Source organism: Pan paniscus, chromosome 6 (genome assembly GCF_029289425.2).
Source record: "Pan paniscus chromosome 6, NHGRI_mPanPan1-v2.0_pri, whole genome shotgun sequence".
NCBI classification, from domain to species: Eukaryota; Metazoa; Chordata; class Mammalia; order Primates; family Hominidae; genus Pan; species Pan paniscus.
Genome location: NC_073255.2, coordinates 42,266,861 through 42,291,953, shown reverse-complemented (window position 1 = coordinate 42,291,953; position 25,093 = coordinate 42,266,861). Strand labels below are relative to the sequence as shown.

General features: G+C 44.1%; 1 protein-coding gene across 5 annotated transcripts in view; it reads left to right on the top strand.

The window, feature by feature from the left end:
* The first annotated feature begins 8,099 nt into the window (after positions 1-8,099).
* ELMO1 (engulfment and cell motility 1) overlaps positions 8,100-25,093 on the top strand; it is a 591,689-nt gene continuing 574,695 nt past the window's right edge. The window contains exon 1 of one of the 5 annotated variants that reach the window (XR_008626205.2): positions 8,100-8,841. The gene's annotated coding sequence lies outside the window, so the exon portion shown is untranslated. Of the gene's footprint in view, positions 9,027-25,093 lie in introns of all 5 variants that reach the window. The other 4 variants (XM_003814972.4, XM_034963945.2, XM_014345639.4 and 1 more) reach the window with 4 other exon arrangements.

Below are 25,093 nucleotides of genomic sequence, written 5' to 3'. Positions count from 1 at the left end.
CAGAGAATAATGAGACGAAACCCTTGGCAAACAGCAGGAAAGTGGGCCAAACTGGGACAGAAAATCTGTTTTCCAAAACTTCTGGTGTCTTTTTTCCTTCTTCCCTTTCTTCCTTTTTCCCCTTCCCTTTTTTATTTCTTCCTTTTTCTAGAGTGGCTATGGAGTCTTCTTTTTATATCTTTTCTTTTGGGGGGCTTGGTGCTAGAAGAAGGGTAGATATGCATCATGAGGACACTAGATTTCCACACTTAATATTATTTTTACATTTTGGATGTTTACTACACTTACATTCTGCTACCTTCTATCTTGACACTATAATTAAAGTTTATCTATAGGTTTATTCTAAAAATTGAAAAACAGAATTTACAGCATTGTAATTATGCAATATTATTCATAGCAGAGCCTAAGAGCATGGCTGGACCTGAAGAGAAGGGGTATAATCCTTAGACATGGAGGATGATTTCAAGAGGAAAGTGTATTTTTTTTTTTTTTTTTTTTTTTTTTTTTTTTTTGAGATGGAGTTTCCCTCTTGTTGCCCAGGCTGGAGTGCATGATTTCGGCTCACTGCAACCTCTGCCTCCCCGATTCAAGCAATTCTCCTGCATCCGCCTCCTCAGTAGCTGGAATTAGAGGTGCGTGCCACCACGCCCAACTAATTTTTTGTATTTTTAGTAGAGACAGGGTTTCATCATGTTGGCCAGGCTGGTCTCGAACTCCTGACCTCAGGTGATCCACCTTCCTCGGCCTCCCAAAGTGCTGGGATTACAGGCATGAGCCACCACACCCAGGGGAAAGTGGATTTCATTTTTTACAACATAGAAGACTTCCATGTGTTTCAGCAATTTAAAACTCCAATGAGAGCAAAACACAAAGAAAGGCATGGTATCTCCATAAAGTATACTGAATTATATCAAAATTTGGGGCAACCAAGAGAACGTCAAAAGAGAGAATCTGTTTGATCTTGACCCTTGATACATTCTTCCTCAAAGGTGACAGGTTTAATGATGTAGCACTAGATCAGAGACTGAGGAGATTAAAATGGAAGGAAACCACAGCCCCAAATCTTTTTCTTTCTTTTTTTTTTTTTTGAGATGGAGTCTTGCTCTGTTGCCCAGGCTGGAGTGCAGTGGCACCATCTTGCCTCACTGCAACCTCCGTCTCCCTGGTTCAAGCAATTCTCCTGCCTCAGTCTCCTGAGTAGCTGGGATTAGAGGTGCATGCCACCACACCTGGCTAATTTTTGTATTTTTAGTAGAGACAGGGTTTCACCATGTTGGCCAGGCTGGTCTTGAACTCCTGACCTTAGGTGATCCACCTGCCTTGGCCTCCCAAAGTGCTGGGATTACAGGTGTGAGCCACCATGCCTGGCACCACAGCCCCAAATCTAAGCTGAAAATTACTACCACAAAGGTAGAAGCCATTTGGTTCAAGGGTGCTCTGAGTCTGGCATAAACACACACAAAGACAGGAAAGTGTCCAAGGGTACTGACTAATTATGGGACTACTCTCTCTCTTCTCTGCCCCAACTATCACTTTTTGCGGAAGAGCTCACAGCCTTACCCTTCCTTCCCCACAGGGCAGTGAATATGAGCAACTGGGTTGAAATGGAGGGGCTCCAGGTATCCTCTCATCTCCTGGAGCGAGAGTGCTACCACACACTGGAGATAAACTACCGGCATGTCCACCTGGCAATCCATTTCTTCTTCTCCGGGATCACCAGTTGCAAGCTGCAGAAAATAGAAACAGCTGGCAGGTGAACAGAGAATCACATTAGTAAAGTTCAGCATGCAAACAAGGAGACATCCAACTTAAACTGAGTAACTATAACCTAGGAAAGTAGAGGTAATAGAGTAAATTAAAAAAAAAAAAGAATTTGGAAGAAATACTAATAGCCTCACAGCAATAAGAGAGGCTATTATATCCATAAAACAAGAGCAGCTGATGTCTTAGGTCAGGTTGTCCAGGACACATACTCTGAGACTGAGGCTTGCATACTGGAGGGTGACTTAGGAGTACCCTTGAGATCCACACTTGAGAAAAACTGAGGTAAGCAGGACTGAGCAGAGGAAGAAGTTGAGATGCAATGTAGTCACAACAGAGGACCCAGCCAACTTCATGGGGAGCTCTGGAGCTGTATTTGGGCATCAGCCATCAGTTGTGTGATTGGATGATGCAGCACCTTGGTCCTGAGCCATGGGATGAGGGGGTGTGCCCACAGCGCCCACTAGAGGTAATTATAAAAAACTGCCAATGAGAAAATTAAGAAATTTAAATTATGATCATTAAAAATTTGAAAACCACTTAACTATATAAACAGAAAGAATAGACAAGGCTAAAGACTGACTTAACGAATTGGAAGATAGAGCCAGAGGATTGTCCCAGAGGGCACTACTAAGACTCATAGGAATAGAAACAATGAGAGAAAAGTTAAGTGACATGAATGAGAATATCAGAAGGCCCATGAGATAGAAAATTTATCAATAAAAAAAAGCTATTATACAATCAAAGAAATAATAGAAGATTAGGAAAGAGAGGTAAGTAAACAAAAGTTATGAAAACTTTTCAGAGGAGGGAGTTAATAAATACTGTCTGAAGTTGGTCAAACAAAATAGTACAGTTAGAAGCATGGCATGAATTACCAAAAAATTCAAAAAAGAAAAAACTCAGTGTGTTGACCTCTAGGGACTAGGACTGTGAATGTATATATTCATTATATATCTATAAATTAGTAAATATTTACTTACTAATAATATTTATTAATAATAGTAAATGGACATATATTTATTTAAAACATTTTGAAGACAAAGTAAAGAATATTGGTACTTTCACCTGACTGTCATGCAATCGATTAATAACCATTACAAGTGTATAGTGGTTAGCATTCATGTTGGCTCCATTTTTGAGCATTCAGTATGTGCTAGGCACTGTCTGAAAGAAGTATCATTATCCCAACATCCATGTTTTATAGGCTTAGAGAAAAATAAGTTACGTGGCTATTAAGAAGTAGAGCTAGGATTTTCACATCTGCAGACTTCAAAGCATGGACATTTAAATATTCTGTAAATTTTGCTCTCATGAGACTGTTCAGTCAATCCTGTTGTCAGTATTTATTGTAATATTGGAGGGATTCCTTGAGTTACTGATTAATACTATTTCTTTGGCTGTTGTTCATCAGACACCGGGTGGTAGACAATGGATATAGATCTAAGAAGTCTTGATAAATCTACCCAGCAAAACTTGAAACAGGAGAACACATCTGATTAATAGGTGACTTAGAAGTCCATGGAGATATTTTTTGTTTAAAAGCAGGGTGGAACAGCTGGAGCACAGGGGTACTGGTGCAGACAGTAAATTTTGCATTTTTGGGTGGATGTTCTTCACCAATGGACAGTAATATAATGATTAAGAAATGGGGACACATTGGAGATGAATGCAAAGTAATGGTGTCACAGAAAGTCAAACAAGAGGGGAGTCATCCCTTTTACATCTTCAGTCTGTCCTCGACCTGGGAATAAATGTTGTAGGTGATATTTTGTTGGACACTAGGCTACAAGAAAGCCAAGCAAGTTTAGTGTTTGGTTGAGCCAATGCAGGAAGACAAAAGCAAATTGCTAGTTTGAGAGCTTCCCCAACCAGAGTGAACATCAGTTCTACGTGCCCTCTATTGCGAACGTAACTAACACTTGAATTTCTCTAGTTCTCCTCAGCTTCTCCATTAATGCATGACTTAGGCTCCCATCATCTCTGACCTCAATGCAATAATTCCATATCTGTTGGTTATGAATTGAATGCTTGTTCTCCCCCAAAATTCGTATGTTGAAGCCCTCACCACAAATGTGATGGTATATGGAGATGGGGCTTTGAGAAGTAATTAGGTTGAGATGAGGCCTTGAGGGTGGTGACCTCCTGCTGGGGTTAGTGCCCTTGTAAGAAGAGATACCCGAGAGCTTTCTCTTGCTCTTTCTGCCATGTAAGGACATAGTAAGGAGGCAGCAGTCTGTGGGCCAGGAAGTGAGCCCTCACCAGAAGCCAACCATGTCAGCACTCTGACCTCAGACTTCCAGCCTTCAGAAGTGAGAAAATAAATTTCTGTTCTTTAAGCCAGCCAGTCCATGGAATTCTGTTATGGCAGAATGAGCAGACTAAGACATTATTCTTCCCACGTGCATTTTTGTCTCCCCACTAATTCATTCACTATTTAGTAGGATGACCTTTAAAACAACAACTGACCACAACAATCAGTTGCTTAAAACATTTCAGTGGAAAACAAACCAAATCCAAAACTTATTAGGCCTTTCTATCATCCTTAATACATCCAAATTCTGTGATATGACTCTCAAGGGCTTCCAAATTTTGGCTTTTGCCCATTGCTTTTAGATTTAATTTTGATACTCTCAGACTTTGGCCAAATAGACTTTTTAAGCTTCCTCCCACACTATGATTTCTCCTGGGGTGTCCAATTGTTTGGCTTCCCTGGGCCACATTGGAAGAAGAAGAATTGTCTTGGGCCACACATAAAATACACTAGCACTAATGATGAGCTAAAAAAAAATCACAAAAAAACTCATAATGTTTTAAGAAAGTTCACAATTTTGTGTTGGACTGCATTCAAAGTCGTCCTGGGCCACATGCGGACTGTGGGCCGTGGGTTGGACAAGCTTGATGTGAACCTTCATACAAAGTTAACTGTTTTTGCTTAGAATCCTTCCTCATTACCAACCTACTTCCTTTTGTCTTTTTGTCCTGGATAACACCTCCTCACTCACCCTTCAGGTCTCAAATCAACAGAACTTCCCCAGGAGGCTTTTCCTGACTTACAGATGATGTTAGCATCCCTGTCTCCACATAGTCCTGCAATCTTCTGTCCTTCTCCTAATATTATACTCCTCACTTGTTTTTATGGCCATTTAAAATCTGTCTTCTGAGCTAGAATGGGAGTGCCAAAAGGGGGCAAGCCATGTTTGTCTTGTTCGTGATTGTACTCTCCCTTCCTCCCTTTTAAACTCACATTTAAGGCATTCAGTGCACGTTGAATTAATGAACGATCAAGTGAAGGAATGCCCTCTCACAGCAGCCCTCCGTGTCATTCTGCTTGTTCCAGGGCTGACCCTAGTGGCTCTAAATTGCAGGTGTCTGCCTGCTGCCCAGATCTCATTATCCCTGGTGTAGCGGCTTCCTGGAGCTGAGGCAACTCTCTATGCCCCCAGAGCTGTTTGAAGACTGGAGGCAAACCAGCATGAGCCTGATTCTAACACAAGAAAAGGGAATAGATTTGTCAAACTGTAGATCAAGGAATTTAGTGCTGATTTGGAGCAGAAATTTGAAGCAAATTACTGAATGTATTATTAAATGCACAGGATCCATTTAGAATCCAATAAGTTTAAAAATTAAATTAGAAATTAATATTTATGAGCACTTAGGAAGGAGTTGATCAATGTGAGTCATCATTGATTAAAAATACAACAGGCCATTATTGCAGTTTGGGGTTTCATGGTGACACTTTGCATGGTGACATTTTGATAGGATCTCAATCCTCCTAGTTTGGAATTTTGTACACACAAGGAAAGATAAAGACATGGGAAACACAAGATCAAAGTATTTAATTATGAGAAACTGCCCCAAATACCTCTCTGTCCATTAACAATTCAAAGCTTTCTTATAGAAACACGGTGGGGGAATGAAGCTTAGACTTGAGGCTTAAGTGATTTTGATTTTCCAGCCATCTGTCCCTACCCTGCTCTCTTTTCCTCTACTTATCCTGAAACTAAGACAGATGGTTCTACAGAGGAGATCCTGAATCAGTCTCCCTAACCACTTGAGATGTGGATGAGGCTGGCCTGTCTGCACAAAGGTCTAGGCTCTGCCCAGGTGGGCTTACCAGAAGTGCAAGTGAAGGGATGCACTTGGATTCTGTTCCTTGCTATAAAATGGCCGTCCTCACTGCTAAAGCATGACCTAATGATTGAATGGCCCAAGCTGTGACCAGGAGCTGAGAAGGGACAGTGGCAACAGATCTTTCTCACCATTATGGGTGGAGACTGACATGTGAAAAGAGGGAGTGGATGTTGCTCTTTTATTTTTTGAGTCTGTTAATATGACTTGTCCATTGAAGAACTATTGTAGATAATAATAGCTAACATTCAATGAGTGTTTCTATGTGTCAGGCCCTGTTAAGAATTTTTCATGAATTAACTCATTTAATCTTCACTTAACCGTATCTGGCAGACATGGTTTCAATCTCATGAGTTAAGAGTAATGCAGCCAGTAAATGGTAATGGTGGGATTTATACACAACAACCAGGTCCAAAGATGGAGCCCACATACATGACAACACCACATATTCCACTCTATTGCATCTATTGCTGACCACCAGCAGAGCTGAGGGAGAAGGCGGGTTCCTCTAAGACACTTGATAATACTTCTAAGATGTCTTTATGAATAGAAGAGAAAATTGAAGTTTGGCAATTGCACTGTTAAGCAGTTTATTAATAACCAGTGAACCAAAGAATGCTATTCTCCCAGCCTAGCAGAGGGAGCTCCTTAGTGGGATGTCATGTGGCATCTTAATATTTTAATGTAATCCATGGATATGGGGAGACACTGGATGCCTGAATTAAATCCTAAGGGACTTAGAGAAAGTGGATCAGGAACTTTGGTTCCAAAGATCAACTCCATGTTCCCGCACATGGCCTAACCGTAACACTGTAAAGAATTTCCAGTCTTCCCCTTGCACTCCTATCAACACTGAGATGTATTTGAGGAAAAAAAAAAAAAAAAAAAGAGAGAGAGAGAGAAGATCTCAGGCTGTATTGTGTTTGCTAATGGTTAATTACGTAATTAATCTATAAGACAACTACTTTTTTTTCTTTTTTTCTTTTTTCTTTTTTTTTTTTAAAGGGCAGAGACAGATATTCTTCTGGGAGAAGATGGCTCAAATGAGAGAGACTTGAAGCCATGTCACATGAAGAAGAGTCAGAATAATTGAGGATGGTTAATCCTCAAAAGAGAGTGTTTAGGTAAAATTTGAGGGCTAACTTCAAAGATCTGAAAGACTACTTCATGGAGGAAAGATGTGAAGACCCGGGACCAAAGGTTACAGGGGAGTGGATTTGCATAATTGCTGTGCAAGGAGGGAACAATTATGACAGCTAATGTTTACTGAGTGCTCACCACGCATGCACTAAAGTTAAGGTCTTTATATGCCTTAGCTACAAGGTTGTAGATCAAATTCATACTTATCACTACAAGCGTCTCAGAGCATCGTTAGTAAAGGCTCCATTTACTGACTACTTATTAAATTACTTCATTTAATAGTTGGTGCTATTGACTTTTGTTATTATATCATTACTGTTTTATAGATGAGGAAATACAGAAGTTAAGTTGCTTTCCTGCAGTCACCCTGCTTTAGTTACTGGCTTATAACCATCTGGACCCAGGCACTCTTGATACTAATACTGCCTCCCAGAGTCATGCGTATAATAAGGAGTTAGATCAGAGCTGTTCATTAAAAGTATAAGGTGAGCCACTAATGAGAGCCTATGTGTAGCCTTACATTTTCTAGTAGCCACATCAGAAAATGTAAAAAGAAACTGGTGAAATTAATCTTATATATGCTTATATCTTAACCCAACACATGACGAATCCAACTGACTTACTACATCAAACTATTCTCATGTATTGCAATAATGTAATCAACATAAAAATACTTAACAAGTTAGTTTACATTCATTTTAAAAATACTGAATTGTATGTCTGTTTTACACTTACAGAACATCTCAGGGATAGCCACATTTCAAGTGCTCAACAGTTGCCTGTGGCTCTTGAGGGGGAAGATCTTAAAAGGGAGCGTAGTTTTCCACCTTGATTCTGATGCCTCCCTGCCCCCAACTTATTTCCTTTGCCAATTAGAAGAAAATGCCGAACTGCCTTTGACTTTTCCGGTAGAGCCAATGTAGGTATTTCTGAACTGGGGGAGGACAGGTGGTTCGCCTGCAACCCTCTTCCCTCCTGCCAGCTAGGCTGGGAGTTAACGTTTTTGATTTCTGCTTTGAAAATGATTTAAGTAGGTTGCATGAGTTAAGTAATTTATTCTAAATATCAAATTATGGGTGGAACGTCTTGCCTTATGCAAAGTTATGTAAAATTAGGAGGTCCCTGGCTTAATTGGTTAGAAATACATCTTGTAGTTTCAATTGCAGGGTTAGTAAATACATAGATGTCGACGGAGAGGGAGGAAACGTTTTTTTTTTTTTTTGTTTGTTTTTTTTTTGCCACTCTGTCCAAGGGTAGAGGCACAGCGTCAAAACAAACACGTCTTAAAGTAGCGTTCAAACAGCCCACCGAAGTTTCCCCTTAATATCCGGAACCGGTTGCCAAAAATTAAAAAAGGATGTGAAAAGATGCTACTCGCTTTTGGCCTCCCGGAGGTGGCGCTATGAGGGTGACGGAGTTAATTAGTGCCTCCAAACGCCATGTGTGAGCTCATCGAAGTCATGCTCTGCACACATATTATTTATAGCAGATCTGAGGCATGCATGGTGTTTGACATTTCTGTCTTTTAAGTAGGGGGACTTCAAAAAGTCGTGGGCATCCCCCTAGGCAAAGTGCAGTGGGCAGGGACCAGGCAGGGTGCGGGCGCAAGGCGAACGCGCAGACCACGAGTGTCCTGGCGCAGGTGCCGGGGGCGGCGGCTGCAACTCCGCAGCGTCCGCTCGGGAGGAGAGTTCGCGGCTGATCTCCGGATGCCTTGCAGATGCAAAATGTGTCTCTGGCCAGCAGGAGGAAGGAAGAGGAAGTGAGAGCAGCGGCAGCCGGCGGTGCAGCAGCCGGCCGACCCAGAGTGTAAGTGCGTGTGCTGGGGCGAGCGGGAGCGGGCGAGGATGGGCACCGGATAGAGGCAGAGCCACCCACGCCGCCGCGGCCCCACGCTGGGCGACAGAGCCTCCAGTTCCCCTTCAATGGTGGCGGGTCGCCGGAGCTCTGATCGCCGGGAACCCTTGCCGCTGCTGTCCTGCGACCCCAAGCAGGTTCGTAAAGTTTCCTGGGCTGGCGCCGCGCCCCGACTCGCTGACCTCGGCGCGGCAGGGGAGGGGGCCGGGACTGGGGCCGGGAGGAGGCGTCCTGCTCCGGGGGACTCCGAGCGCCGCGGAGACACTTTTGTTTCCTCCCTGGGGGCGCCGCGGCTCGGGCGGGGGTGGCCGCCGCGCTCGGCAGGGTGAGGGCTGCGGGCGCGTCGGGGCGCTCTGCAATTGGGGAAGTCTGAGCTCCGGGGATGGCGGGAGTGGGAGTGGGAGCGGAGGGAGGGGGCGCTGGAGGTGCGGCGCCCGCGGATGAAGCGCAGGGCCCGGGGCCCGGGAGCCCGCCGAGACGTTTCGACCAGGGTCTGCGGGAGGGGGGCGCGCGAGAGGGTTGCGACGCTGGCGCGGGGTTATTGGGGACGGGGGATGTGGGGCTGGGATCTTGGAGTCAAGATTCCTATAGAGCCAGAGAAGCGGCTGCGGCTCAGACTCGGCGTCTTCTCCTGCACTCGGGGATGGGAGGGAATCCCCCGGCGAGCGCGCTCGTGGGAGGGGGCGGTGATGGGCCAGAGGAATGGGGGCCAGGAGGGCCGGAGAGGGCGGTCTGGGCAGCCGGGAGCCCCTGAGGCTCTGGTTAGTAAATACTCTCCTCCCGGGGACACACCGGGGTCTCCGCCGAGACCGAGAGAGGCGGCGGGGGGCTTTGTGGAGCTTCGTGGAAATCTCGGCTTCGGAGAGGGGACGCACCGGGCGCGCCTTCAGAGAAGGGGGCGGCGGCATGCCAGGGGGCCCGGGAATCGGAGCGGAGAGTGGCGACTGCGATCGCCGGAGTCGCTTTGAGGAAGAGGAAATACAGAACTCAGCTGTCCCGGGGGTGCGCGCGTGTGTTTGGGGTTGGGAAGTCGGTGCTGTGCCGCGAGCGCGCGCGAGGCGGCGTGTGTGTGTGTGTGTGTGTGTGTGTGTGTGTGTGTGTGTGTGGTGTGTGCGCGCGCGCGTATGTGTGTGTGGTGTGTCGTCGGTGTGTGTGTGAGTGTGTGTGTGTGGGGGGTGTTGTGGGTGTGTGTGTGAGTCGGTGTGTGTGTGTGTGACCGCACAGCCAGGAACTCCCCGCCCAGTGACCCTCTCCCGCCTAGGGGGCCATTTGAAGTTGGAGGCGGGTCGGGACCTGCCTTGACCTAAAGGACCAGCCTCAGGCTTGGTCCCAGGTAGTGACCCAGCTCTGAGAGTCCCTGGACGGCTCCCGAGACTCAGTGAATATATTTGGGATGCCCCTCGCGCTGGATCATGGGCTTCCCAACACCGCTGGCCTTGAATGATTCGGGCCTAATTCGTTATGGTTAAGATTTCAGATAATCTAAGACGGGTTGAGGCCTCCAGAAGCGGAGGCTTCCTGTTGGGCGCTGCCAGTGACTTGGGGATGAAGCTATGGAAGAATATCTGAGTGTTTCTCTTTTGCTTCTATAAAAGTAATTAATGACCTGTATTTACACACCAAAACCCTGCGAGCAACTTTGGGACATAGAGGGATATAATCCTTCTCAGAATCACTTTGAGATTGCAAAAACCGGCAGCAGCTGTTATTGGGGTCTCCTCTGGCCAGGGTTCTCATATTATCTCACCTCCATGCCTACTTTCCAAGGTTGTTTCAAGCATTAATGTCCCATAATTTACAGATCTGGGGGAAAATAATGGTAAGTTAGGAGGCCAGATCCCCTGCAGGCACATCACATATTTTTAATTTTTCTTATAGCTGACCTTTTGAAGCTTTACTCTTTATTATTGTACATTTCCTATCTCTGGAAGGCTGTGGTTAAATGTGCATGCTGCCTTTTTTCTACTCTGTTTTGTTTGTTTTTATTAGGTTGGTAAATTTTGAGAAAATGACCTGGACTGCTGGGACTCTTGGGGAGGGGTTGTGTCAGGAGGGTACTGAACTGGAGAACAAGAAGTATGGTAGGTATCAGGGAGGGGCAGGCTGGGAGGCAGACCCGGATGGGAGTCTGGGGAAACTCAGGGCCTGGAGCAGTCATTGGGCAAGAAGATGGGCAGTTGTAGTGATGGTCATGCTTACCGTCCTTGGTAACTGCAGGCACCCTCACCGTCTTACATTCTTCTTTTTCACTGAGTTCTCTCCCTAGGGCCTTTGCCCATGATATTACAGGAGGAGCTTTTCTCCCACATGTCCAGATGACTCACTTCCCCTGCTTCTTTCAGGTCTCTGTCCAGTTGTCAGCTTATAGGGGGCCTTCCCTGGCTACCCCATATAAAATAGCAGCCAGACACTCCCTGGGCCTCTTACGTTACTCAGTTTTTTGTCTTAGTACCTTTTACTCCCTGGCATTATACAGTCATTGGTGTATTTTGAGTATTGTCTCTCTCCCTGTTAGAGCAGAAGTTCCATGAGGGTAGTGACTACCTTGTCTTGTTTACAGCTCCAGAACCTGGATGGATTCTTAGCATGACGTCGGTGCTCAATAAGTGTTTGTTGACTGACTAAATGAGAGGTGGCTATACTGGGAGAGATCCACCAGGGAAATATACCAGGAAAATGTTGCAGCATTAGTGCAAGTGAGAAGCCCAGGTAATGGGCTTTTGCTTTTTTCGCTGTCCTTTCCCCCATGCCAGGCCACTCTTCTTTTAGACTCTGTTCTGCCTTGAGTAGACTCCTCCCTTTTTCTGCCTGAAGAAAGGAACAGAGAGGTGATTCCTTGGGAGATTAGATAACCAGTACACTTAATGACACATAACCATTCCAGATCTGGTGTTTCATCACTCTCCTTGGAGAAGGTCTTTTAAAGAAGTCTGTGTTGCTTTAGCCTAGGAGGAAGGGCATGATTGTAAGGGGATTGAAATCAGAGGCATCTACTGTGTCCCATTCTGCTCTCCTACAATATGGAAGTGAAGACAGGAGGCTGTAAGGGAGGCTGTGTGGCAGATGCAGGGGAGATGAGAAATGCCTAGGAGAAGAAAAATAAAAGTGAGAAAACATTAAGGTGTTCTGCAGGTGCAGCTAAGTCTTGAACATTTACTAAATTACTATATTGAAAAGAAGCTAACTCTTGAGTGTTTCAAAGTAATTTAACCCCTTTGGGTGTTTGGTGTGAGTGGGTGGGGCGGGTGGGGAAAGGGCTTTGAAGCCTTTGCTGGAGGATGTGGCTGAGGGTGAGGCAAGGAGCTCACCTGATCACACACTGTGCTTACTTCATCAGGTTGCCTAATGCTCAAGGGTTAAAGGTGATCATTCCTATGGAGGTAACATTTCCCTTCCAGATCTAAGACAGTGGTTACCATTAAGGTTTGTAACTCAAGCTTGTAACCACTTTTTGGTGCCTGAAACCGTCCAAGTAGATAGTTTGGTTTATAAGACATTCTGTTGAATCTGGAAAACGTGGTGGATTAAGAAACCCTCTCTGCATCACAAAGCCTGGAGTGTTTGCTACTAATTGTGCAACTTTAGTTCTGGTTCCTTCTAGTCAACCAGAGAAGTGCTTTTTAAGCTTACGGCTGTAACCCATGAGCGGATCATGATATCACTTTAGTAGGCCAAGACCAGCAGTTTAAAACGTGAAAGAGAAGAGTGGTGTGGAAAACAGCATTTCATAAAACAGACACCCAGTCTTAATGTCAAAGTACTGCTCAATGTAGGTAACGATTTTAAAAAGCCTGTTTCAATACTTCTGGGGAAAACTACATTTTTAACCAACTTGCCAGGGATTCTGATGACGACGTTCTAGAGGGCTATAAGAAATACTTAGCTATCTCCTTTTAACAAAATACTGTTGGTTTAACCCCCTGCAGGAGATGCTATTTCCAAATGTTGAACCAGATGCAGTTCTGTCGGCTATTGACTTAACTTTTCAAAATGCTACTATTGGCCGGGCGCGGTGGCTCACGCCTCTAATCCCAGCACTTTGGGAGTCCGAGGCGGGTGGATCGCGAGGTCAGGAGATCCAGACCATCCTGGCTAACGCGGTGAAACCCCGTCTCTATTGAAAATACAAAAAAATTAGCCGGGCGTGGTAGTGGGCGCCTGTAGTCCCAGCTGCTCTGGAGGCTGAGGTAGGAGAATTGAGTGAACCCGGGAGGCAGAGCTTACAGTGAGCTGAGATTGCGCCACTGCACTCCAGCCTGGGCGACAGAGCAAGACTCCATCTCAAAAAAAAAAATGCCACTATTTGTAGAACTTGCCAGTGCGCTAGGCCCTCATGCTGCCATCTTGGAGGAACTAGAAACTCAAGTGACATGCTTTTCACTTTAGTGATGCAGAAAGGCAGTAGCTCCCTTTGCAATAACTCTTTAACCTCACTTAGAATAAAATCGACAGACTATCCCCTTTTCTCACCAAGTTTTAGTTTAGAACTTTTGAGGTCTTTGGAAATTTACTCTGCTCAACTTCTCCTTTCATATTTTACATCTAGTGTTCCCCACATGAATGATTGTAATTACAAAGACAGTTGTAATCTCTTCTGGAGGCAGCCACACTGCTGGGATGCATGATTAGATGAAGCATTTTAGCTGACCTGGGCTTGGATTGGCTATCCAAAGAAGAAAGTCAAAGGCTGACAACTCAGCCTGGGCAACATAGCGAGACCACATCTCTCAAAAAGTTAAAAAATTAGCTGGGTATGATGGCATGCACCTGTAGTCCCAGCTACTTGGTAGGCTGAGGCAAGAGAATGGCTTGAGTCCAGGAGTCTGAGGCTGCAGTGAGCTGTGATCCCACCACGGTGCTCCAGGTTGGGTGACAGAAAAAGACCCCATCTCTTTAAAAAAAGACTCTGAGAACTTCTGCACTGTCCATAATAAAAGGATCATGAAGGCCAGTCATTCCACAGGGTGTGGCTCCCAGGACCATGTGTGTGGCCGTGAAAGCCTTCCAGTATGCCAGCACAGCATTTTTAGGTTCAGCAAAGCCAGCCTGCATGTACAATGCACACACTGGTTGCAATGCTTATTTCCCTGGATAAGTTGGGTTGTTTGAGTGTTAACAATTGGAACTTATCTATATTAGCCAGAACTAAAGCCTGCAAAGCCATATCATGATTCCTGATTACATTAACTACTTGTGTCTTAGTGCTGTATTTTCTAACCTGTTACAATATAAGTGCAGGTACGGTACGAGCAGAATTTGGTCATTGGCCTAAGGTGGGGTGAACAGTTAAGTATCAGATAGGAATACGTGTGGGAGAAGGAATGCTAGCTCATCAAACAGAATTAACTACAGTAACAAACTGGCATAGTGCTGAGTCGAGAAATTAGTCACATGTATAAATAGAAGGAGACGATTCTCAGTGTTCCGGGCCCCCACAAACACTGATTTCCAGAATCTGAACAGAATTATTATTGGAACTTCAATTTTAGGAATTGAGGCTACAGTTTTGACTGTTTTAGTTCTAACAGTTAAGGTAGAAAACAAAACTTTCCTCAGTAGAAAACACTGGAAAGGCACAACTTGCTGGACTAAGGACTGAGATGTGTTCAGTGGGTTGTACTCTGGATAGGGAACGGTGGTTTGAGGGAATGAAAATCAGGTAAGCCCTATAAAGCATTCTCTCAGTGGAGGTGGAGTCATAGGATCAATGTGACATTTTTCTCTGTGGCCTGACACACCCTTCCTCTGGGGATGCTGTTTTGGAAATGATGGAGAACAATCAGAATAGTATTGTTATCCCATTTTGCAGATGTGGCTTGGAGGAATGAAATGTCACAAGCATACTTAGAGAGTGCATCTGAGCCTTAAACCCAACTTTTCTGACTCGTTTTACTGTGTTGTTTCTTTCTCCTGCACCATGATATCTGCACTGGTTAGTTCCTTCTTTTGTTGGTTCCCTGGACTTGCCAGCCTCTGAGGCCAGGATGCCATGTGGAGCTATGCTGCAGTGCTGTCCAGAGAGGCTCTTCACTCCTGTATGTCCTGCAGACGGATGTGCCCTGGGTTGCCATGGTATCCAGGGATGTCTCTGCTGCCACTGAGTCCTAGTTCTTCAGAGTCAATCCCTCTCTTTGGGTATCTCATTCTAAAGTTGGCCTTAGTTTTGAGAGTCAATGGATTCTTCTCTCAGGCGCAGTATGTCCATCAGCCAACCTCATGATATTGAAGCATATGAGCCAGAATGCAATTTATTAATAAAAATGAGAACAGTATTTGCCAAGAAGAATGGGCGTCTATTCTTTAGCCAACATTTTTCCTCTGTGGATGAGTCATGGTGAAGGCAAAAGCATGGAACCACCTGGGAAGGAACCAGTTGGAAGGGGAATATACTTGACAGTGTTTTCCAGCTCCTCATAACTTTTGCTAATTCTCTTGTTGATAGATTCATACCAACTAAGAAAACCAGAGACTGGAGTCCTTTGACCATGATGGTTTCTCCTTTGGGCAATGCTGAGGCTACTTGTACGGTTCTTTTTCTACTTGTAGGCTGTTGGCCATTTTACTGACCCATTATTTCAGGCAGTGTCAGCCTCAGTGCTATTGACATTTTGGGCTGGATAATCCTTTGTTGTAAGGGCTGTCCTGTGTACTGTCGAATGTTTACTGCCTTCCCTGGCCTCTGTTCACTAATGCCAGTACATTACTCGTTTGTGACAACCCCAGATGTCTCCAGGTATTGCAGATTCTCCTATCAATTTTCCTGTCCCCAAGCTGAGAACTGCTGCTTTGTCTTCCTGTGTTAGTGAGACCAGTTGTGTGTTATCAGATAGTCTAGACTTTCAACAGCAGTTATAAGTGTCCTAGTTTTCTACTTACTGGTTATTCCTTAGAGTCTAAGGTGGTGTATTAATAAATGAGAGGGCTCACCCTTTATGTTCATTTCTTTCTTCCAGCTCTCCAAGTTTCCTTTCTAGCTCTCTTCTCTCTTATACTGCAGTTGTTTCTCTAATCCAAATGTTTTTCAAGTTTCCTTTCCATGCATGTTTCTTCCTAGTACCTGTGGCTGAAAAACACTGTAACTAGTGAGTTTTTATCTCAGTTTCTTAACAACGTTTTGAATTCTGACCACTGGTTACTGCCTTAACTGTAACCTTTACATAATGGCAATAAGATAAATGAAATGAGGAAGGTGGGTAGCAAAGCTCAGCTTGGCTTGTTCGGAGGTCTTTGTCACAAGACAAAGGAAATGTCTGTGTGGGAATGAGTTAAGTGAGTTCAGTGCCTCCTCCTTTGCTTGTCAAATCCACCTTGACTAGTTGGATAGTAATGGTTATTGATATTCCATTAGTGTGACCAGGACATTGTAGCAGGTCAGGGAGAAGGCTTCAAGGTACTGCTTTATGCGAAGTCCTTTCCCACTTTGTCTATTAGATTTCTGTCCTAATCTTGCCACGTTAACTTTCTTATGTAATTATCTGTCAGCCTTTTATTTACCTTCTCTGCTTGGCTGCTGTCGTAGTCCAGAACACCATCGAGTGGCTTAAGTGCCGTAGAAATATTGCTGGGTTATAGACTAGCTATGACTCCCCTAGGCAGCCGCCTTCTTAAAATTCACCAGCCCTATAGCAACCCTCCACCCTTCCTTCCGCCCTTTGTGTCTTTTTTTTTTTTTTTCAGTTCAGAATTGCATTTAGAACGCCAGAGTTTTGTGCTGTGGGGTTCAGTGGCAGAGCTGGATGAGCTGTATTTTCCAGGCTGCTACACACAATTACCCTTAATTTTGAAGAGTAATCCATTTCAAAATAATTTTTTTTTCTGTTTTTGGTCTCTTTAGCCCAAATGCGTAACCACAGCTGGCTTTACCCTTGGCCCTCAGAAAGCATGTGGCTTGGGAGGTAGAGCTAGTGGAGGAGTTTGGTCAGATTGCTCATTTTTGGTCAAGTGAGGAGTGAATTCCAATAACACTCAGTAAGGCTGGTTTTTATTTGACTCCCGTCCACCCCTCCAACTCTCCCCACCCCACAGTTTCCTAGATTTTTTTTTTTTTTTGAGATGGAGTCTCACTCTGTCACCCAGGCTGGAGTGTAGTGGCGCGATCTTGGCTCACTGCAACCTCTGCCAACCGAATTCAAGCGATTCTCCTGCCTCAGCCTCCTGAGTAACTGAGATTACAGGTGCCCACCACCATGCCTGGCTAATTTTTGTATTTTCATTAGAGACGGGGTTTCACCATGTTGGTCAGGCTTGTCTCAAACTCCTGACCTCGTGATCCACCCGCCTCAGCCTCCCAAAATGCTGGGATTACAGGTGTGAGCCACCACACCCAGCCTCTTTGTTTTTTCTTTCTTTTTCTTTTCTTTTCTTTTCTTTTTTTTTTTTTGAGCTAGAGTCTTGCTCTGTTGCCCAGGCTGGAGTGCAGTGGCACGATCGTGGCTCACTGTAACCTCTGCCTCCTGGGTTCAAGTGATTTTTCTGCCTCAGCCTCCCCAGTAACTGGGACTACAGGTGCCTGCCATCACACCTGGCTAATTTTTGTATTTGTAGTGGAGACAAGGTTTCACCAATATGACCAGGCTGGTCTCAAACTCCTGACCTTGTGATCCGCCTGCCTTGGCCTCCCAAAGTGTTGTGATTACAGACGTGAGCCACTGTGCCTGGCCCCTAGATTTTTTTATAGTGGACTTGTGCCTCAGTTATTCCAATTGTGGGCCACTCTGGGAAGTGACCACTACTCAGAAATTTTGGTTTGGGGGAGTGGGACCGATTCTTTGATATATTAAATAATAAGTGCTTTGTACATATATGTGTGTGTGAGAGAAAGACACAAACACACACACACACCCATGCAGCTCTAATAATGAAAGGCCTTTAGAAGCAAAGAAACAATTATATCAGCTGCTAAATCCTGTTTTCTCCAGTGCTGTCACTTTTATAGTAAGTCAGCACAAATCACATGAAATTAAACATTTTGTCAAGGAATGAATGTGTTTCCATCATCTCTAGGCTTACTCCACTGCCAGGAAGTGACTTTGACTCATTAGAACTACTTTCTCAATTACTGTCCATTCTCCAACTGAAGGTTTTTGAGAAACATTTGCTTGGGTTTATATGAGAGAAGCACAGTAAAGCTTTATTTATTAATTGTAGTATATTTTAAGAACAGATGTTGAGCTTATCCTTAAAACGTATATAAATATTTTCAAGCTAAACTATTGCTGGGCTTATAGCCCTGATCATAATGCTTCATTCAGTCATTCAAGTCAGTCAACAGCCACTTTGCTTGTAATTTGTATGCTGTAGCCTGGGCACTCCATATGTGGAGAAGGGGCAGGGAGGGCTGTAACAGGCAAATCTGTTTAGAGACAGTCATAACAGTATGCTAAAGGTATGTTTACCGTGATTGCAGATCACAGAGGTAGGTGTTCACAAATGAGGTGACTTTTGAGAAAGATCTGGAAAGCTGAGTATTAAAAGAAAGAATATGATACGTCCAGGGAATATAGCAATCAGGGTGATGGAGGACAGTCTGGAAGGGGCTTTATGTCAGCAATCCCAGGAGCTGGGCATTTGGATTGAGCAGAAAGGAAAGCCAAAGGCTTTTAGGCAAGGAAAAGATGCAGTGCATTCCAGTGAGAGCAACCTGGAGGATAGATTAGATGGTACAGCTGGAGGGAGGGGCAGAGGAAAGATGGGAGCTCCTGCTAGGCCTGCTCAAATAAATACATGGTCTTGGTCAGATGAATAAATAAACAAAGCAGTGTGCTTGCTGTGCCAATGCAACTAGGATACAGGTTGTCCAGCCCCCACCTTCCAGCCTGAGCCCCGCAGCGGGTGCCAGCCAGAGTCTGAGCAGAGGTAAAGGAGGGGAGGCCAGCACTCACCGTGTTTGCCTGTAGATATTGATGACAAAATTAAATGATTTGCTAAGTGATTGGATTTGGGAAAAAGGAGAAGGAGTCTTTGAGGTTTAAACTGCCATAAGCACATACTTGTTAATGGAGGGTTCAGATCTCCTGTTGAGTACAGCAGATGGGTGACTTCAGGTAAGTTAGTGATCTTCCTTAGCCTCAGTTTTCACATCTTTCAAGTGTAGGTAATATAAGTCCCCACCTCTTCGAGTAGCTGAAATGATTAAATGCAATCATGACTGTAAAGTAGAGTACCCTAAAAGCGTTGGGTTGGATTTGCTATTATTATTGAGGTTATTATCACTGATTCAGTAGTTTCTTTTTTTTTTTGAGACAGAGTCTCGTTCTGTCGCTCAGGCTGGAGTGCAGTGGCGCGATCTCGGCTCACTGCAGTCTCCGCCTCCCGGGTTCACGCCATTCTCCTGCCCCAGCCTCCGAAGTAGCTGGGACTACAGGCTCCCGCCACCATGCCCGGCTAATTTTTTTTTGTATTTTTAGTAGATACAGGATTTCACTGTGTTAGCCAGGATGGTCTCGATCTCCTGACCTCGTGATCCTCCTGCCTCGGCCTCCCAAAGTGCTGGGATTACAGGCATGAGCCACCGCGCCCGGCCCGATTCAGTAGTTTCTATTCAGGTTCTTTATTAAACTATCTTGCTAAAATCATAAAAAGACATGCATTTTGTATTTAATTTTCTTCAAGTGACCTAGGTAACTGCTCCTAAAGTCTTGACTAGAATTAGTTTGCTTTATATGTCTTTTCTTCAAGAAAACAAGAGGAAAGGTGGGGTTGGCAGGGAAAGAGATGTTGGTCAAACCCAGATAGAAAGTTTCAGTCAGACAGGAGGAATAAGTTCTGGTGATTTTATTACACAGCATCGTGGCAATAGTTAACAATTATATATTGTACATTTCAAAACAGCTAAAAGAGGGGATTTTAAATGTTCCCACCACAAAGGAATGCTAAATATTTGAAGTGATAGATACGTTCATTAGCCTGATTTGATCATTCCTTAGGTATACATGTATCAATACATCCAATTGTACCTCATAAATATGAATGATTACTATTTGTTAATTAAAAATGAAACTTAAACCAGTACAGGAGAAGTACCAACTGTTAAAATACAGGCGGGGATGAGTTATGATTGACTGTGAATTAAAATAACTGATGTAATGACTGAAGTTAGCAATTTAGGGTCCTCAAATGAAAGCTCTTCTAATGTGTATCCCCAGTTCCATTTGAACTAACCTGAGATTTTACTGTTTTATTGTATTATTAATTTTTTTTTACTTTGAGGGGAGAGAATGGAGATGGCTCCATTGGAGCTCTTTCCCTTTTCTTGATTCCAGCTTTTGAGGTTGTTTGCATTTGTCCGAGTGTGCACAGGGGCCCTGGGAGAAACCCCATGTCATTGGAGTAACAGTGAAGGAGCAATTGTCAGGAATTTCATTCAGTTGAACTGGGTTTCATATGATTATGTTGCATATAAAGGAGCTTCAATGGGTCCATTCATGCTTTGGAAATGTCCCTTTTTCAATCGTTTGGAACCTTCCACCAAGTAGGGGACTGTTGAAATGTTCATTGGCAGGTGGGTGGTTGTAAATTGTTAAATTTTCTTCTTTAATCTGAGCCAGATGATCAAGCTGTCAACCAGATTAGAAATTATCCTGGGAATAAAAATAGAAAAATAAAAGAAGAATGTCTGTAGTCCCAAGTGTACAGACCCAGTGTGGCCCCATTGTCCCAGCACGTTCAATTACACCAGCTTTCACTTTCCAAGTGCCGTGGGTTGGACAATTCATTTTATGGACACCTAAGTGGAAGCCACCTGCTTCCATTTCCAATCGCTCTCTCTGGATGTGGCCGGTTTGTTTGGGTGCTTTTTCTACTTAATGCTTCTTCAGGAAGGCAGCAACTAGCTTACAGGCACACCAGCTCATTAAGCAGTAGCTCATGTACCCATTAAACAGTCACTTAGTAACAGCTTTTAAGGAGTGGGTTGAAAAGAGAGAAACCTTCATCTAGACACTAAAATGCCCTGGATAGAAGTATGGGTGTCAGAGAGCCATGTGCCAAACAGAAACTGCTTCTCCAAATTAGTGCTTTGAAAGTGATAACTTTTGGTCTCCACCTTGGCTTCCACTACTATAGTCATGAAAATCACTTGTCTAATGGCTGTATGCATATCTTCATTGGACCTGACAAATATACAGTCTTCAGTGTGAAAAATTTCTGGTCACTTTATTTTACCTAGGAGAGTGGTAAACATGGGTTATTCAGCAACTACAGTGTCCACTGTGTAGCAATGCCTCTTTTCTATATATCAGGATTGGTGTGTACCTTGAAATAGAATCCAATGGTAAATATATGTTTAAAGACCCATAAGAAGACTTAGGTAATGAAATACAGATCTACAGTAACTCACTGGAGAGTTATGTTCTTACCAAAATATCTAGCAGCTTAAAAGTGATTTCAAACATGTACCCATTTTACAGATGAGGGAATTCAGGTGTCAGGGAAGCTGGCTGCCCAACTTCACATAGACTCAAAACCATACCCTCTTTTCTGCAGCATACCATATGGTACATACCCCTGCTGCCAAGTTTTCATCACTTTTGCCTCAGTTGAACCTGCTACACTGGATCATTGTGTTGAGTTGAGCTACTTGGTGAAGGATGGCGAATGATTTGCTGCCTCAGGAGTGTGTAAAAGAGCACCGTCGGGGCAGCAAACCATTACCCCAGCTGTGGCTGAGGATGGTAGAGAGAAGAGCGCGTAATAGAGATTCCTTTAAATACCCAGTGAGACATCCTTCCAGTCATAAGCGTTGTCATATAATTATTGTCAACTGGTTTAGGGCCATGTTGAATCTTTTCAAATGTGTTGCTAACCATTCTAGCATGTGCAAGTGTGTAATGAAACAGTCTGAGACTCGGCGTCTGGACCTGGGAATGATAAGACAGGCAGATGAGGGTGTCTGAAAATACAAGAAGTTGTGAAAATTCTCAGATTTGTTTTTATCTCAACATATATCTTTAAGACAATTTTTTATGACTAGATCAAAGCAAGGCACAGAGAAATGGCATAACAGTAGTTTTAATGTTGAGTTTCACCCTTTCGAAATCCAGAAGTTGTATTAGGAATAGTTTGGTCCATCCATTAGAAGTGATAAGTGCTTTGAAGAGTATTGGATCATATGCAGGGGGCGGAAACCACCCTAGGACTTTAGTCCTTGGCTGGGGAGAGACTGCTGCCTTTCACTTTCAGGAAAGGGATAGGAGTATTTTAAATTCTTAATTGCTACTGTGTGCCTGAATTTGTTCCAGCATTTGATTTGGAAATACTCTTTATTTTTCTTCTTTTTCTTTTTCAAGGCTAGTCAAGTGAAGTAGTGGGAGTGGAGAAGGAACAAAGAAATCTGTAAATGGTTAAGATCAATTAGTTGTAAACACCTCGGCACTTGGACCAAACGGAAATATTCATTTGTTAATTCACAAATATTGATTGAGCGCCTGCTGTGTACCACGTGGTGTACTAGGTGATCCATAAACAATGGTGAGCCTCCTTCCGAGAGAAAAATAGGCCTGTTGATTTCATGGGCTGGGCTGCTTATACATTAGAGGAGGAAGTATGCATTGATCAAAGGATCACACAAATAAGTGTGATGTTTAAACTCTGCTAAGGGCTGTTGAAGGGGGAGTTACTGATGCTCAGGGCGCCTACAACAGGGAGATTAATGTAGTCAGGGAGGTCAGGGAGGAGGGTGAAAGAATTTTACTGGGTGCAGACAACTAGCACATGAAGGCTGTGTAAAAGGCTGACCTTGGATGTTGCAGGAACTGGGGAGCAGAGTGCCTGAGGCAGGGAGCACTCCAGCGTGGATTAGACTGGAGAGGAGGCCTGATTGGGATCATGGGGCTGAGCTTTTATCAAAAGGGCAAAGGGAAGTGACTGAAGAGTTTTACCCAAGGGAGTGACGTGATCTGATTTATGCTTTGAAAAGATCCTTCTGGCTTCAACCTGTAAATTTTACATCATTTAAAATTGGTCACAATGTGACTGTACAATCACTTCTGTTAGAATCTAACCATTTCTAAAAGAATCAATTTAGCCACTGGTGTCTTCTTTAAATTTTAAACAGCAATTTAAAGGAGTGATTTAGCATGGGGTAATGCAACCACTTAGGAATGATGAAGTACCTAGTTCTGTGGTTCTCAGACTTCAGAATGCTTAAGAATCACTGGGGACCCAGGAAACAGCATTTTTAGCAGCCTCTCAGGTGATCCCAGTGCACGTGGTCCCAGACTTCACTTTTCTTTTCTTTCAAGAAGCATCATCCTACAAAGTGGTGACTAAAAAAAATTATAAACCTCAAGGTACCACCTAATCAGGCAACCAGAAGAGGATGGAACCTCCTTATCGCCCAGGTTTGAACCTGGATCTGTTCTCCCAGTACTGGGGGGATTTTCTTTCAGTGCACCCAAAATGGATTCTAAATCCTTTGAGTTACTTTTTTCATTTATTTTCTAATCCTTTCATATGCAGCTGTTTTCTCAGATCTGTGGCTCACTCTCTGTGTGTCTCTGATATTTTACTTTTCATCTTTGTCACCGTTTAATAAAAATCTTGTTCCATAAGTCCCAGATGAGGTTCGGGGACAGGCAGGGGTTCTGAGTGGGTGGGTTAGCCTGGCCTGATGAGGAGGGGAGATGAGAAGCCCCTCTGTAGATTTTACTTATTTTGCCCCCTGCAGCAGGAGACAGGGCATGTACAGGGGAGAAACTAGTTCATGACTGCCAAAATAGGGAATTGTTTTCAGGGACATAAAGACTCAGAGACACCAGGAGAATTCGTTTTTGGGGGGCTTTCCTTGAGGCACCCTGCTCCCTGGGGCCCGTGTTCAAGTACTGCTCAGAAGCCAGCAGTGAGGGATAAGGTGGGCTCATGTTTCTTCCCTTGCAAGTGAGCATAAGACCCCAGAATTCCTAATCAGGTGAAATCGGGTTGAAGTGAATATTAAGGGGAAACACCAAGCAAAAGAGAAGTCATGCCAGAGGTGTCTGGCAGTTTGGTGGGCCGGGAGATAGAGGCCTCTGGCTTCCTTTGTGAGTGAAGTGCCTGGACCATATGATATGTGTGGATGGTCACCTCCTCTGAGAACCTTCCGTGACTTCTAGCATTTGCTCCTTGGACACATGAAGTGCTTCCCTCTGCTGGCATTGATTGTGCTTTCACACTCTGTTTCATGTCCTTCTCTCTTAGTAGCCTGGAGGGCTCACGGCAGGTGTTCCCAGGCTGAGCCCATAAGAAGTACTCAGTATGTGTCTGCAGACAGAAGCACTATTTTCCGTGTATGTGAGCACTGTGTCCTTTTAACAGTCCTTTAAAATGATTCCTTCGTCTTTGAGTAAGGGCCCTGGGGATATTCTATTTAGGGATGCCTGGCATGTAACTCTTGCTGTCCTCAATTTTGCTGAAGACCCAAGGTCACTTGTTGAGGAGCCTCTGGGTGTTGGAGAGGCACACGGCCATGCAATGCCCTAACCCTAGGAGGCAACAGTTACTGCCTTAGTGTCATTCCACTGTGCCAAAATCCACTCTAGATATAACGAACATTACAGAAGAAGAAATCAACATTTTGTCATTGCATTACTCTCTGCAGAAGTATTCTTACTTGCTTGTCTACTTATAATTCTCTACTAGTCACCCAAGAGCCTACAGGGCATAGACATTTGAAGACCATAACTGGAAAGAACATAGAAAACGTTTCTTGGCTTTTTGTCCCTTCATCCATGGTTCAGCCAGTGTTGAATTTGAAGCGTCTGTTTTTTCCTCCCTCCCTCCCCAGTGCCTGTGGGTGACGAGGCATCTGTGATACACATTGGGGGTTGGGATTTTTACCACATGTGTGGTTACCCACATTTCATTTATTACATTCTGAGAGCACCGTGGCCTTGATAATATACGTTTCTAGACTATAATTGCATATTATTTTTCTAGCAGTTATCAGGGGTTTCAGCTAGCAATTGAAACTTGATAGTGTCTTGGCTCTTCATCTCTGGAACAATTTATCCTGATGTTCAAGTGCAGAGCTGAGCCCATTTCTTATAAGCCAAGTAGCACACACATGGTAAAACCCCAACTTAAGTGTTCTCAGTTTACTCTGGAAATGGAGCATATTCAGGCCTTTGGAACCACATTCTCAGACCTTTCACATCCCCTTTCTCCCTCAGTACAAGTACAATAACCAAACAACTCCTTGCTTCCCCAGTGTGGAGAACTTGGCAGTTGC